Here is a 14,251-nt window from a genome sequence, read left to right on the forward strand (position 1 = left end):
AAGATCAGAGACTCGATCTTGAGTCTCTTGGATCGACTTGACAGTCATGTTTATACAAAATCTTGGAAAAGAAAATAGAAATGGAGCTTGCGTCGAACAGGTGATTCTTGTTTGAGGGGCGCATTTATATATGGTGAGGACAAAAACGGTGCGTTTTATTTTCCTTTAGCCCCTGGATACGTGGTGAAAAGGAACCGTGGATAGATGACGCGTGGAAGAAGATTGAGTAAAAGAAGGGCATCACGTGTTCAATGAAAGGACGTGTGGTGAATACAAAACTCAAGGCTTGGAGATTAGTCTTAAGGCAGAAAACCGTCGCCGTTTAGTTAGCATCATGATTTTGGGTCATGCTGGAGCGCCACATCATCTGGGATCTTAAAAGAGATTAGGGTGGGAAAGATTTTTGTTTACTTGAGATTGATTGATGAATTATTAGCCTAACAGGAGGATGTGTGAGGTGGAGTGCAAATATTGGATATGTTTCTATTTCAATTTTTTTATTTAAAGAAAATTTAATGGATAATAATTAATGGATTTTATATAAATAAGAAATAATTTTTTTAAAAGTTAATTGGATAAAAAAAATCAAATGTTTTAGTTAATTGACTATTGCATTTTGATTTTAAACTACATATGTCAACCTTTAATATTAAGAGAAATTGTATCAACCCTAACAATTTTAGATTCATTTTATTAATGGCAAAATATTTAATTTAATTCTTATATTTATATTTATTGTAAAAGTTAAATTTAGTCTATTTTTAATTTTTTTTTCTAAATTAATTTAAAATTTTTAATTTTAACTCAATTTAACTCAAAATTAAAATTATGGGTTAAATTTTTTAATTTAAATCTAAATTTAAAAAGTTAAATTTCTTAATTTTGAAAATAAATTTCTGATTTAAACCTAATTAAAAATGAAGAAGTTTAATTTTTTAATTTTTTTTAATTTTTGAGCTAAATTAAGTTTAAATTAAAATTTTTAAGTTAAATTAGATAAAAAGTTAAAAATTGACTAAATTAAACTTCTCCAATAAATATAAAGTGTAATTGAGTTTTAAATCTTTTATTAATCACAATAAAATGCATAGACTATAAATTATTTTTTACTTTTTTATTTTATCAATCACTACTTTAAATAGATAAAATTTAAAATCGTTCAAATTAATTTTGAGATTCAATCTTAAAAATTAGGATATATGATTTAAAATTAAAATGCTTAATATAATTTCTAATTAGCAAAAAAAATGATTTTTTTATTGAATAGAATTTTTTTAATAATAAATTTTATAATTAATAGATGAAAATATTTGAATTTAAGATTATATATATATATATATATATATATATATATATATATATATATATATATATATATATTTAAAGATGAACAAAAATTAAATAGATGGCTTCCAATTGGGTGTTGATAATTTTTATTTAATTAAATAGGATATGACTGGGGTGGCAGAGGTGGAAACTTTTGATTTTGATTTTAGAGGAAGTGGCATCCAAAAGGAGGATGTTGAGGAACAAGTGGCAAGACGTTTGAGGGGCTAGCTGGACGGACAAATGTCCGTGTGAGGTTGAGGTTTTTGAGTCAAATTTTTTTGGCCTTCTCTAAGGTTGGAAGGGTGACTTGCGCTTGCCATGACATTAATTTATGTGAATAAAGAAAGAGCTCGAAGGTAAGACAAGGATTGCGGAAACATAAACGTGGTGAATAAGCATTTGTTATTGTTAAGTAGGCATAAGCAATGTCACACGTGGCCTCTATTAATCATATCCAAATTGTATTTTTTTTTAGCTGATAGTTGTGATCCCATTTGAAAATTAATTCCATATTTCCATTATATGAATTCAACACGAAATTTCAATTAAGTAAAATAAAAAAAAAAGGGAAAATCAACTAAGGAATTTGGGTTTCAGACCTTTCAAAGGAAGGGAAAGTTAAACTATAAAACAGGAGGATACAATCCTTTATTCGTATTTGGCAAAATAGTTTAGATAAATTTTGCTTATTCTCTCACAATTATATTAAGTTAATGAATCAAAAATATGTATTTAATATTAATATAAATAAATTAAAAGCAAATCCCTTATCAACAATGATTGTGAAATTGATTTTGAGAGGACTTCAATTGCAATTATGCCCTTTACCACATGTTATAAGCTTTTTCATGCAATGTCTGTCGTTATCTTTTACATTCAGGATCTTTTGCAATCTTTCCCACGTTCTTTCTTGCGTCTGTTTTACTGTCTTGCCCATGATCATCCTTTAAAATGACAACGTTTTATGCCTCCCTTTTATTGGTCTTCCTTTTCCATCCCTATCCATACTCCATATATGATATCTCTCATGGATACAATGAGATATCGGGTGAATTTTCTCCGTGATATGTAGATCCCATCCCCTTGTCTTAGCAAGATCTGCGTTATCATTTGAGGTGGAGAGACTGCGAGGACAGCTGAGATGATAAAAAAATTGAAGAACACGAGGGAAGCATCACCGGGAGTCTACTAGGGAAATCCATCTTTTCATCAGTAGGTATGGGTTCATTTGCTCTCTCTTTTTGTCCTCCAAATTCATCAAATTCCACTCTTTCATGCCAAGATTGTACTTTTGCCTCTCTCATGGAACAAGAGTACATGCGTAGTTTGAGAGTTTGATTTTGAAGATGGAGGTTTGGTATTGTGTCAATGTTCTATTCTAATTTAAATAAAACCACTTTTCTTTATCTTAACTCTTCTAGGTGGTCACCCTCGAGTAGACATGTAATAAGAGAGAAATCAAGAGGCAATAGCTCCTTAATGGTGGTAATTGAGTTAGAGGTAAATCAATGATGGAAAGAATGCTCATTTAGGGTCTATTTGGATGGGTGAGGAAAATGTAAGTAATAGAAAGTTGAAAAATGTAATACCCCTAATTTTTAAATAATTATTTTATACGTAAATATAAATATTTTTGTCTAACCCCTGGTAATGTGGGCTTTACGTAGGTACTTTTGTTTTGTGATAATTCGACCGTCGCCTGGATCTACAATTTCGGATTGAACAGATAAGCTGCCGAGATCACTTCAAAATCAGGTCAAAGTTATAGGCTACTCCACCATTTTCAGACGCCTTGGACACGTTCCAAGCATCAGAATTGACATAGGTAAACTCGAACTCTGAGTTTCTTTAATTTTATAGTGCTGGGTTTAGAATAAAATTCCATAAAATATTCGTGGATAGTTAGAAAAATATAATTCCTTTTGTATTAGCTTAGTAATATTGCTAAGGACCGCGAGGCAAAATTTTAGAATTTTTAGAGCTCATTTGGGTAGTTTTTACAAAAATGGTTAATTGTATGGACTAAATTATAATTTTTCAAAATTGCAGTTGTTGACTGTTTGGATAGGTTTAGGAGGGGCCATGTGATATGATTGAGATATGGTTGTATGACTTGTGGATATAGAAGTGTATTTTTAAGCCCTTTTGCAGGTTGGATAGGTCCTAGGTATAGGGAAAATTCTGCTGGATTTTCGGCATAACTTATGATATCTTTGGTTCTTTTTAAACTTGTATTGAGTCAATTATATTAAATAATTGTAATATAATTGTCATGTAAGCCGGGACAGTCTTCTTCCTCCACTCAACCACCACAGTGACCTCGGTTTATGTTAGTGAGTAAAACATTGATTTTAATTATAATTTCAATATTATTATATGTTCAGGTATGCTCATGCATCAATCTTATATATATATATATGTATTTAAATACTAGGCATGTTTCATATTGCATATTTATTTGATGAAATGTTATGAATATTATTTTATGGTAATTTGGAGCAGTGTGCGTGTGTTGGCGTGCGTGTGGTGTGTGATATTGGATATAGATAGGATGGGTAGACGTAGCTGGAGCTTGACTCGCTGGGACCCGATCCTTTTATGGATAAGTCGGGGTAAGCACGGCTCGAGATGATCTCACTGGCTCTTGCATTTGATCTATTAAGAGAAAGTCTGGCTTGAGATATACTCGCTGGCAGAGGTTGGATTAAGAGAGCTGTATAAGGGATCATCTCCCATATATGTACTGTTTGAATATTATATGGGTGTGTGAGTGCTCTAAATTACTTTTTTATTATTTACGATGTGATTTATATGAAAATTATAAAGGTGTTGTATTCCACTCTTTAGGATGCATTAGCTTTAGATAGCTATAGAAATTATACTTAAAATCGATATTTTACTCTCTGAGTCGAACACTCACTCCTGTTCACCTATTTTTCCAGGATACAGGAGGTCCTCTATTGAGTTTAACCTGCTCTATTCTTCGCAGGTCTACTATCAACATTTAATTGTATATTGTTCTTTTATTCTGTTCTAGAACTCCGCATGTATTATTATTATTATTATTAGTGATGTATTTATTTGGATCTGTTATGTATGAATTAACTAGAATTGTAAGCATGATATATGAGTATGCATGGATAATCATTGGGTTGAATGAGGGAGCTGAGCTCCCATTTGAATTAGTATTGTTATGAGCATGTGGAAGGTGAGCTGAGCTCCCCAAATTATTATATATATTGTGCTTACACGTCGGGTGAGTAAAAAACTCCCCGTTAGGTGGTCCATGTTATAGTCGGACTCTGTCTGGTTAATTTCTTGAAATTGGGCTCAATATGGGCCTTAGGATTGGGTTAAGGAAGAGTTAGGCTTACTACGGGCCTCGGGGGCTTTAGGTTAACCCAGGTCCTAGTGCAGGTCCGGCCCATAGGTTAGGTCGTGACAATTATGGTATCAAAGCTTAGACTCCATATTCATGGAAAATACATGTCTACGGCTTAAGAAGAGTCTAGTTAAGCGTTCACATACGGAGTATAGAATCCTATTTCCTTTTCTTCTGTAACTCCTTGTTTCTAACTTTTGCATTATATCTCGGGTAATATAGGAGTGTTTCAGTTAGTGTCTTAGTTTTCGTGAAGTATGTAGAGATGTAAAATAAAGTTAACAGACATGTTGAGGTTTGCCATGAGGATACGTACTCTAAGAAATGCTATGTTTCTATCAGTATGGGTTTAAGTGGCATGCCTATTTGGTGTTGGGTTTAAGTGGCATGCCTATTTGGTGTAAGGCGCAAGGACATAAAGGTGATTTTTAGCAATATAGCTACCTTAAGTGAGAGTGAGGGTACCACTGCTGGCAGTCATCGGTGGATAGCCTAGTTATAGTAAGTTCATGCTATCAGTGGATTCAAGAGAGATAAGAGATCAAGAGATCTAGTATGTTAGGACGTATCGTAGCAACTATACAATGTTATCGATGTCTTCTCTGTAAACTGCAGATTACAGTAATGACATGAGATTATTGTGTAGAGCTACGTGCTTCCTCGTAGTGCACCATGATTAGGGTGTTTGTAAACAACCTTTGTTTTGGTACAGTTATGTCAAGACAGAGTTTTAGTTCTATAGAGAAGTTAGGAAAACTCCTAGTTAGGGTTTAAGACCTTAGAGATTGAACACCAAAGGTCACAGTTGGGTGATAACTAGAGTCAGTGACTCTGTTATCCTACTTTGAGTGCAGAGTTAAAGCATAAGTGGCACAAGACTAGAGGTTTTTAGTATGATTGCAGTGCAATGGTGACACCTACTTGGTGGGATCATCTGGTATGAGATCGTTAGCAGTGTTGGCATTACAGTGGACGTATTGCCTAGAGTTTAATGAAGATAGCACCTCCTTCATGTGACATTGGAGCATAAGTACGACTCTACTCCCTAAAGGAGATTGGAGGTTATGAATAATATTCGTAGCCTACGAAATGGCATTCCAGGAAGGTTAACAATATAAAAAGAGAGCAGACAACTTTATATAGTTGTGGTAATGGGGTTGAGGTAGTACCTCTCTTGTAGTCACTTATACTGTAGAGTATGGTAATGTTTTCTAAGGAGAGATAGAAGAGTACCACTAATATAACGATCTATGGAATGATGTCCTAAATGGGACTGTAGTGTGATAGGAAATAGTGGCTCAGGTATCCCCTTAGGGAGAGTATAATTTTCATTGTAAGGATCATAAGAGATCAGATCATGATGGATGTAGAGCTTTGGAGTAATAAGGGAAAAAAAAAAAGGATCCTGTAAGTTCCCTCCTTGAGGTATTAGAGGGGTAGTTTAGAGTTAAATAGAGGAACGGACAATGACTATAAGTTAGCGAAAATAAGTCATAAAATATTAGTAGATAAAAGGAAATATGGAAATAAAAATTTGGATAGTTGGTTTTAGATGCAACTGGAGAGAAATTCGAATGACAGTGAAAGTACCAGCCAGAGTGGTTAGAGCACCAATTTTAAGTAATATCAAGGTGTTGATAACTTGATAGAGACAGTGAAGGAATATAAGTTCCTGACATGATAGTCAGATCAAGAAAGAGAGTAGCACTAAAGAATAAAATAGTCAAGTTCTACTTTAGGAAAGATAAAAGAGATGAATTAAAGAGCAAACCGAATAGCCAAAAATAGGATAAGGTCAGAAAGATCAAAATGTGATATAAGGTATATAAAGTGCCATCTTGAGCAAGGTAAATAGGATGAACTGAAAGCAATATTAGAAAACCTAGAACGAGGGTACATGAGTAAGGATAGCTGTCAAGATATAGAATCCAAAAGTGTAGGACTTAAAGCAGGTCATGGTTTGGGCAGTGTCAAGAGCCAAAACATAGGGTTCAGAGTTGCAAGATATGGATCAAACTCTGTCTATTCCTATTTCTGAGATGGAGTAGGTAACAATGGGATAAGTCCATTTAGACTTCTAACAGTATGAGGAAAGTTAGTTGAGGAATGCAACCAGAGTAAGTAAAAGTTATAGGATATGCAATGGTGTCTTGAACTGTCCTATCAGGGAAAGGAGTGAATTAATAAGTAGTAAGTTAAATAAAAGTAAACCTAATGGTTCAAATAGGCATGACGAACAAAAAGGATGGTGGAAAATGGCACATAGGCTCAGGACCTGAGTAGAGTTGGTGAGATAACAATTATGGGTCTGCGTTCAAGGATTAGGTAAGCATTTTTAGTATGACCAATAGGGTCACTTTATAAGGAAACATGAATAAAAATGAGTGATAGAATGACAGAAGAGATAGAGCAGAAAGAAATATGTATGAGTGATAGTCACAAGTCACTGAGAAGTACAAGGATAAGAGTTATGACAGTAAGCATGAGTGGAATCCCTTTTGGAATAGTTTATTAGTGAGAGGTATCTTCTTGAATATAGTAAAATATAGGGATACAAAAGAGTTAAGGTAGGCATAAAAAAGTAGAAATGGAGTACAAGTGGAGATAGAAAATCTTAAGATGATATATTAGGCAAAACGGTAGTACAATAGAAGGATTGTTGTAGTTGATATCTTATATAGAGATGATGAAATTGCAGGGAGAAGACCAAGAGACATGAATGGTGTGTTGATGTCAGTAGCAAGAGATTTCTCATTCTCTTCAAGTTTAGATTGTACCTTTAGCTCTAGAAGTCTACATAAGCAAGGGAAATAATGTTGTGATGACCTAGTATTTAAGAACCTAATAGGCATCAGTTTGTACACATTCTTCTTAAAAAGAAAATAACGGTAAGCGTATACTTGATGTTATGTATGAAAGGACGATCAGAGTAGTGACGGGAATTAAGTCGAGTAAGTCACCAGGGCTCGCAACCCTTTTGAACTATAAGCTAGAGGAAGAGCTAGTTGTGAATAAGTTTTAGTGGATGAAATTATTGCTGATGGGTAACTTTAAGGTTTAAGTCTAGAGAGCCATGAGCAGTATGTGTGGTTGTCACACCTTACCCCTCTGTAAGGCATAACATGATCCCGTAGAATACCTAATAACTACCGAACTTCACCTACCGATAACTCATTAAGTACCCTACAAGGGATTTTAAAACAATTTTCTTCTTTTTGATAAGTGGTGAGTATTTCTAATAAATATTTAAAACATGTAATTAAGTTGAAAGCTAGTTGGAAATTTTAGCCCATTTTATTTTTCCCAAATTTTATAAAAATTTTGACAGAGTTTCCTCTGTGTTTTGAGAAAACAGTTCTTCAAATACCTGTAAAAGCACTTCTAAAAGTTTTTCTCAACCACTACTTCAGTTTCACAATCAAACTCAATCAATTTCACAATCATTTCAATAAATTTCTCAAGTTCAAAATTCAATAGTCCTCAAGGTACAGTCAATCAATTTCATACATTCATATTTCTTTAAAGATAAACAATTTATGTATACATCATACAAAAATTTACATTAAGAAAATCCAATCTAAAGTTTATTACAAATTTTATACAGATTTTGTAAAAGCTGCTCAAAACCCATCTTCACATGTCCATACATTTCTGTGCATTACATACATCAAAATAAATATTTACGATCAGGGTATAAATTATACCCGATAGCTTCAAAGCAGAACGATCCTCAATCCTCAAGACTCATCTGCTGCTCCTCTAGTCTCTGTATTCATGACAATAGAAGCTATCGTTGAGTACTAGGACTCAGTGGTGCACAACATACTAAAATAATCTTTATGCAAAATATAAATCACATTTATTCAAAAATTTGACTAAACATGAGCATTAAACACAAAACATAAATTATGAGATTTTAATGCAAACCAAGTTCATTTCAAAGTATCAAAACACATTTCATAAAACCCACAGTTAGATCATGCCATTCGAAACAAATAGAATCTCAATAGCCAGAGGCTAAAGAGAAATCACATCACAAGGCTAGCTAGCTCAAATATATGGATATCCATTCACATCCTCTTCTACTGGCACACCTCAACACTTGTCCAGAGAAGGAATCAAAATTCGAAACTAATTACCCCCACTAGTCGTGCTAGTGAGGTGTTCAAATATATGGTCATGATACTGTGGTTTCAAAACTTATCTTAACAATTTGCTAAACATTGTCATTTCAAATATACACAGTAACTTTCACAATTTAAATCAAAACATCATAAATAAGGTCACAATACTTTCAACAATTCAAAGCAACAGTAAAATGCATATTTCATTCATTTAATCAATGAATTTTTAAAGCATAGTGATGTTGTGCACAAACATCAAACGAGTGCCTGTTGGCCTTGACTCGACTCCTCGGGTTCTGTCCCGGTATTCTTTTCCACTGAAACACGCAATTTTATAATGTTTCAGTACTAGAACTTAAAATAAATCCAAAATAAACTTAGCTTCACATTTACCTAGCTCTAACGTGTTAAATTCGACGTTCTCGAAATTTTGTGTTTCGGGTTACTATTCACTGCACTATTCAAGTCAAATTATTGACTTTCTAAGGCTTAATAGGTATGGGAACTCCAACTTCACCCACATACCATATTTTGGTCACCAAACTTGTTGGTTTTGGGCATTTTCTCAAAGCTTAGGTCATTTTGGCAAAATTGCCAATTTTCGGTTTTGGTGCTCCGAAGTTGCACTGTTCCATTGGTCAATCTACTGTTGGAATTTGACAAAACTTCCTTCATAGAAAATGTTCCTTATTGTCTTAAGTGTATTCTCATTTTTGGATCACCTCAATCGGAGTTTTGTAGCTCAAGTTATAGCCAAAATAAATTTACTGTTCACATGCACTGTTCATACTGGTATCTGGGTTCTTGCAGATTTTTGATCCAATTTTGTTCAGTAATTTGGTCAAGTTAAGTTCATAATTTGGCCTAACTTTCTTCACATGAAATGTTCTACTATGTCTTAGGTTTCCATCGGTTCAAGAATCGCCTAAATTGGAGTTTTCCAGAAAGAGTTATAGCCATTGGAACTTTACTGCTCAATGGTAATTCTGCAGAGTTGCAGGTTTGGTAACTCAACTTTGCTCAATAATTTGAATGGATTAATGGCCTAATTTGGGTTTGTGTTCTTCATAAAAGTTTTAAGTCTATATCTTATCTAATTACTGGAAAAATTTCAGGTCAATTTGACCTGTTTAGCTCGCGTTATGACCAAATGAACAGTTACTGTTCATTTGGTCAGTTTGGTGCAGTGGCAGCCTGCTCTCATTTCATTTTGGTCAATTGTTTCACTAAGTTTTGGTCAGTTTTTGGGCATGGTTCCTTAATGAAAATTGTGCCATTTTATGTCTATTTTCATCCCCAATTGGTGGCATATCAATTGGACTTGTAAAATTTGAGTTTTGGTCCTTCAAAGTTGGCTTGGTCATGCTGCCAGCAGCATGACCAATTGCCCTACGAATTTGGCTTCCATTCTAACAATTCCCACACATTTCCTTTGGTCATTATTGACCATTTTTCATCTCAAAATAGACCAAAGTCATCATTTAAGCATTTCTCCAAAATTTGGTTCACAAACCCTAGCATTCAAACCCTAATCTCACTAACTCTTGCATTTAACCATTTCAATGCCTTTAACTATCATCACTTAACTCATTAAGGTTCATATTCCTATCCAAGTCAATCAAGCCATGCAAATTACACTCTTCACAATGCTGGCCAAAATTCCCTCTCTTCCTAATCATGCAATATTTTTCAATTTCTTCATATAATCTCATTCATTTCTACCTCAAATCCATCATATATATACTAAAAAGAAAAGTTGGATTAGCTTACCTGAAGTGAGTAGAATTTGTCTATCCAATTCTTCAACTTTGCTTGATTTATTTACTCCCAACCTTCTTATCAAAGTTCAAATACAAGTTTTAGTTATGAGATGTAAAGATTTCATGGCAAGATTTAGGGTTTAAAGGAAGCTTTAGATGGCTTCAATGGAGGTTTCATTCATGGGGAAGCAAGGGAGGGTTTCGGCTGGTTTGGGTTGGGAGAGAAGATGAGGGTAATTTTTTTTTCTTTGTTTTATTTTTGTCTTACTCAATGGATATTTAACTTGGTCAACTTTGGTAGGAAATTAAAAATCAATTGTGACATCATTTTGATGTCATAAAGTAATGTAATTAGCCTTTTCTTTTCTTTTCTTTTCTTTTTTTCATTTATCTATTAGTTCTTTAATTTAATTCCCGATTCCGAAATTTTCTTTTCTCTGATTTTATTTGTGATTAGGTCGAGTCACTCGTGGTCAATTGACCAAATTGCCCCTCGCCGGTTCATCCCGGTTTGCAAATAATTCCATATTTCTTTTGGTTCCATGACATAATTATTTGACTGACTTAACAATTCTTTTTCATGATTTTCTCTTTTCCATTGTGTCCATAAGGGTCCTAAGGACCGTGGCGTCACTTTTTACGGTTCGAAATTTGAGTTTAAAATGACTTCGCAGTCATTCCCGAGAAGGTCACCCATCGCTATGACTCTCGGCTCGTTTAACTTCTTCTGTTCTGTTTTTCTTATTTATACTCAACTAATTGAACATTACTAATTATTTGTGTTTATGGCTTCTCTAGTTGTCTTAAGTGTGGTTCTAATCTCCTTAATTGTCCGGAACGACACCAGTCACCAGAATAGTGAAATATACCAGGCTATACAAATAGGGTGTTACAATGGTTGTATTAAGGAGAATGAATACGTGAAGTATCTTGACCGAAATTATAGCCTAGCACACATTTCCCACATCCATGTTAGTTCAGCTGCAACTTATAGTTTCAAGGGTTCCTATCTAACTATGATGAGCAATTTCCTACAAAGGATAGTATGGAATGATAATGTTCTAATGGTTAAGTTAGGAAAGTAGACACAAAAAGAATTTTCTAGGGTCAATTACAAGCATTACATAATGTGAAAGATGTACTGATAGGAGCCAATCATAAGGTTGGAATCCTAGAAGTAATGGAACTAGTAATCAAGATAGAACTAAGAGATAAAAAGAAAGTCAAAGTAGATGTTGGGATGGATATCCTTGAAGGAAAGGCATAAGGGTGAGAGAGGACGAAGGTTAAAGAATAAGTACAATAAATTGGAAAGATATCAACACTAACAGAAACAGAAAGAAAAAAAAAAGTGGATAAGATCCAAAGAATAGGTGAAAAGCTTAGTAGAGTTTGTTACAATGATGAGGATAAGAGAGAATAAGTACACTAGGGACACATTAAGGGATGTTTAAAAAAAATTATGGTGAAATGGTAAGATAAATGAATAATGGAGCCTCGATTTAAGTACCAATGTGTTAGGAAGCACGTCAGATAGTAAGAAATTTCAAGCAGAAGGAAAGTAACTCTCTTTCAGAAAAGGATTAGGATATGATAAGTTGTTTTAACTGGATGGCTTAGGAATATGTAGAATTTTGTTAGGTTAGAGAAAAGGCCCAACCCACTTTCTACTATTAATAAATAGAATATGAATGCTCAACACTTGGATAGAGCTCTACATAACTAGTTACATAAGATGGATAGGGGTTGATTTGAGGACCTTAGTAATGACACAAGTAAATTGGAAATTCGAACTATCATCGGAATGAGAAGATGCATAGGTGTTAACCAATGGGGCCATAGGACAAGTAAAGGTGTCGAACAAGATACCTATGATAGGTGCTGCAGGAAAGCATCTCATAGGATACTATAGGATAAGGAACATAAGTCATGTCTGTAGGAAGCAGAGATTATTGAAACAAAGGCATGATGACTGAAGTCACTAAGAGATGCATTAGGGCACAATGAAGGAGAGTTAAGCACCAAAGTTGATGGAAGTTATGAGATATCAAGTCGAACACAGTAGAGGTATAGTGAGTACTGAAGATGTCAGAAAAAGATTAAAGAGTGGTTTGAGGTATGAGTTTCACTGTGAAATAACGATGATAGCTAGGATACTACAGCAGGCAAAAGAGCTATTCGGATCCTGGGTGAAAGGATGTAGAGTTTACAGTTGGTGATTATTTATTCCTAAAGGTCTCCCCAATGAAAGGAGCTATGAGGTTTGGGAAGGAAGGCAAGCTGCCACCTAGATACATAGGATCTTTTGAGGTCATTGATAGAGTTGGAACAGTTGCTGACCACTTGGAGTTACCACCAAGCCTTTCTCATGTCCACCCAAGGTTCCACATTTCCATGCTTTGGAAGTACATACCTGATCCTTCCCATGTGTTATAGCCCAATATAGTGGAGTTGAAGGAAAACCTAACCTTCAAGGAGCAACCAATAGCCATAGTGGACTTTCAGACGAGGCGGCTATGGTCAAAATAGATCCCTATGGTTAAGGTTTTGTAAAGGAGCCAATCGGTAGAAGAGTGTACCTAGGAGTCAGAGCAGGACATGCGCAATAAGTACTCGTACTTTTCCACTGTGTAATCTTGTAATTCTTTATTCTGTCTTGTGAAAAATTTAAGGGCGAATTTTCTATGGGGCGGGGCAAGAATGTAACACTCCTAATTTTCAAATAATTATTTTATATATAAATATAAATATTTTAGTCTAACCCATGGTGTTGTGAGCTTTGCGTAGGTACTTTTATTTCGTGGCAATTCAACCGTCGCCTAGATCTATAATTTCAGGTTGAGCAGATAAGTTGCTGGAATCACTTCAGAATCGGGTCAAAGTTATAGGCTACCCCACCATTTTCAGACACCTCGGACGCGTTTCAAGCGTCAGAATTAACATAGGTAAACTCGAACTCCGAGTTTCTTTAATTTTATAGTGCTGGGTTTAGAATAAAATTTTATAAAATATTTGTGGGTAGTTAGAAAATTATAATTTATTTTGTATTAGCTTAGTAATATTTCTAAAGACCGCGGGGCAAAATTTTAAAATTTTTAAAACTCATTTGGGCAGTTTTTACAAAAGGGTTAGTTGTAGGGATTAAATTGTAATTTTTTAAAATTGTGGTTGTTGACTGTTTGGATGGACCTAGGAGGAGCCATGTGATGTAATTGAGATATGGTTGTGTGACTTGTGGATATAGAAGTGTATTTTTAAGCCCTTTTGCAGGTTGGGTAGGTCCTAGGTATAGGGGGAACTCTGCCTGATTTTTGGCACAACTTACAGTGTCTTTGTTTCTTGTTAAACTTGTATTGAGTCAATTATATTAAATAATTATAATATAATTATTAGGTGAGCTGAGACAGCCTTCCTTCTCCGCCCAATCATCACAGTGACCTCGGTTTACGTTAGTAAGTAAAATATTGATTTTAATTATAATCTCAATATTATTATATGTTCAGGCCTGGGTTGTAAGTCCCGTCTTTGTAGCCGAGAGGGCGTGTTTAGGGCAGTGATTCCTGGTGCGATTACCTCACCTAACTCAAAAGATCAACCTAGAAAAATTCTTTAAGTATGAATCCAATTTTTTATAGGACAGTTTCTTCTTCAAACTC

General features: G+C 34.4%; 1 long non-coding RNA gene across 2 annotated transcripts in view; it reads left to right on the forward strand.

Moving 5' to 3' along the window:
• Positions 1-2,255: 2,255 nt before the first annotated feature.
• The window catches only part of LOC110641406 (uncharacterized), a 53,479-nt gene continuing 41,483 nt past the window's right edge, over positions 2,256-14,251 (forward strand). Inside the window, exons 1-4 of one of the 2 annotated variants that reach the window (XR_009144333.1) lie at positions 2,256-2,545; positions 2,751-2,887; positions 2,997-3,154; positions 13,383-13,724. This is a non-coding gene — a long non-coding RNA (uncharacterized LOC110641406). Of the gene's footprint in view, positions 2,546-2,750; positions 2,888-2,996; positions 3,155-13,382; positions 13,725-14,251 lie in introns of those variants that run through there. The other variant, XR_009144334.1, reaches the window with a different exon arrangement.

Source organism: Hevea brasiliensis, chromosome 15 (genome assembly GCF_030052815.1).
Source record: "Hevea brasiliensis isolate MT/VB/25A 57/8 chromosome 15, ASM3005281v1, whole genome shotgun sequence".
Lineage (NCBI taxonomy): Eukaryota > Viridiplantae > Streptophyta > Magnoliopsida > Malpighiales > Euphorbiaceae > Hevea > Hevea brasiliensis.